Below are 2,500 nucleotides of genomic sequence, written 5' to 3' on the forward strand. Positions count from 1 at the left end.
GGATCTCACATGTTGTTGCGCTGCGCTGCTTTAAAGCGAGCGAATCAATCACCCAACAATGGATAACAACAACGCATCAGCGGCATCATAAGCCCCCCGGGGGGGAGGGGTTTTAAAGCTTACAAGGCACTTCTTTATTGCCACCCAGGCGTTGAGTGAACATTACTTCCTCGACGACGGCGACACCTCCTCGGCAAACGCAATCGATTAAGGGACTATCCTTACGGTTTGGGGTGTGAAGCATTGATACAGGAAGAAAGAAAAAAAAACCCGAGAGAAAAAGAAAAAAGAGCATGAAACACGAAAGGTCCTTTCACCAACTATCTCTCTAGCCGCATGATTGATTGCGCCGGCGGTAAGCAAGCAAGCGCTGGCCGTGTTTAATTTCTTCATACACGCGCTCAACCTCTCCAGCAAGCAACTTCAGCACTGGAGCACCAAGCAACTAAATAAAGCCAAGCCAATGGGGGCAACAACGAGCGGCCTGGCACGCGAATCATCTGCCACTTTGTGCGCTCGGTTGCACATATTAATGCATCATCAATCAACGTCCCGACAGAGGTACGGTGTGCTGTGAGGCGCATTGTGAGCCACTAGCAACCCGTAGAGGAGAATCTTGGAAGGTCCATTCTCGACAGAGGTTCGCTCGTGGTTCTCGTGGACGAAAGGAGGCGGAAGTGACGCTCCGTGATAGTCATCATCGTGATAGTCCGAACGCATCCGGAGCGAAGCTGGAAGATGGATCAGCAGCACCGTCTGTGTGCTTTTCTTAGAGTCATCCTCCTGTAACCATTCACCTAGATCCTCTGTGTGTGCGTTATATGACATGCAAATAGGCTTCTAATTGAATTACAAAGGGCCGAGTGCCGAGTGTACATGGAGCTGTCAGTGGCCATAAGATAAGCTGCGTCGATATATCGTGCGGTTCGACGTGCATTGTGCTCGGTTTAAGGTATTAGCTAAGGAGTTTGTGGTCGCTACATGCGAACACACATAAGCACTCAACGCAGCACCGCTAGAGCGTTCTACGTTCTTGGTTCCTCGCCTGGTCCGATGGGTCAATAACATATTCAAGAATTTGATAAATCTAAAATGTTTTTGCTGCCCATTTATCACATCGTATGGTTGCTCCACCAGCCACGAAACCTTACTCGCTTTCTATGAGCTCATGTTGAAAACCTTTTCGCTATAATGGAGAAAAATATCGCAAAAAAAACCCTTCCAGCCAATTGTGTCGATTGGCGTGTTACTTTTCAACTTTCCGTGCAATTTACGCTGGGCCCCGGGTCGTATATTTTATCGTATAAATTTCCGGCGCCACCGGAGTAAACTTTTTTCGGGGCGGAAAATTCGTAGCACGTTCCGCACCGAGCCGAGAAAGTTGCGGCGATTTCGAGTGGGACCGGTCGGGTATCGAACGGGTATCGAACGTCATTTGCAATCGCTACTGCCCCGTGAAGTAAATAAAAAGCGGAAGGAGGGGTGCTTCATTTGCTGTTTAAAACTTTGCGGAAAGCTTCGTGGAGTTCTGGAAGTTTTCGGGGGTGTTTTTTGGCATTTTTCGCTGTGGCTCCTTCTGCGTTAGACATCGGTGCAAACTGTGGTGCGCTGAGAGGGTGGAGGGAATACATTTTATTAGTATGATAATGTTGGCCACATCCAAGGTTTCACCACAAGCGGTTTGCTTTTTGGGAGCGGATATGAACTTAAAGAGGGATATTAGGTTGAGTAATAAGTCTTTTCGTATTTTGAGTAAAACTTCAAAGGGATATATTTTTAGTTTTGAGCAACTTTATTCAACCAAATATTATGCATTTTGGTTAACCACCTTTTGCCATTTCTCGACTAAAGACATAATTCCTTTAGTGTAAAAACTCCGTGGTTTATCGTTAAAAAACTGAGACACGAGGTTTTCTCATGCTTCTATTGAAGGTAGCGGTACTCCACTAAGGGAGTTTTGTATAGAACCAAACAAGTGGTAATCCGATGGTGCAAGGTCTGGGCTATATGGAGGATGCATCAAAACTTCCCAGCCAAGCTCTCCCAGTTTTTGCCGAGCCATCAAAGATGTGTGTGGTCTAGCGTTGTCATGATGGAAGACGAAGGCCTTTCTGTTGACCAATTCTGGCCGTTTTTCTTCGATTGCTTGCTTCAATCTCATCAATTGGTCACAGTAAAGTCTAGAATTTGTAGTTTGACCAGTCTGGAGTAGCTCATAATGATTGATTCCTCTCCAATCCCACCAAACGCAGAGCATAACCTTCCGCGGCGTCTTCCTGGCTTTGGGACTGTTTGTGTAGCTTCTGCATTCTTGCACCATGATCGTTTTCGCACGTTATTGTCGTATTTGATCCACTTTTCATGTCCTGTAACCATTCGCTTCAGAAACGGTTCGATTTCATTCCGTTTCAGCAAAGAATCGCAGATGTTAATTCGGTCCAATAAACTTTTCGCTGACAATTCATGCGGTATCCAAAAATCGTGCTTTTTTTTGAACCCA

The 2,500-nt window shown here is 46.0% G+C and overlaps 1 protein-coding gene across 1 annotated transcript in view; it reads left to right on the plus strand.

Annotated features, from left to right (window-relative positions):
* Window positions 1-2,500, plus strand: part of LOC126577646 (roundabout homolog 2) — a 30,236-nt gene that overhangs the window by 21,490 nt on the left and 6,246 nt on the right. The gene's annotated exons all lie outside the window — the stretch shown is intronic.

The sequence above is a fragment of the Anopheles aquasalis genome, chromosome 3 (genome assembly GCF_943734665.1).
Source record: "Anopheles aquasalis chromosome 3, idAnoAquaMG_Q_19, whole genome shotgun sequence".
In the NCBI taxonomy this organism is placed as follows: Eukaryota; Metazoa; Arthropoda; class Insecta; order Diptera; family Culicidae; genus Anopheles; species Anopheles aquasalis.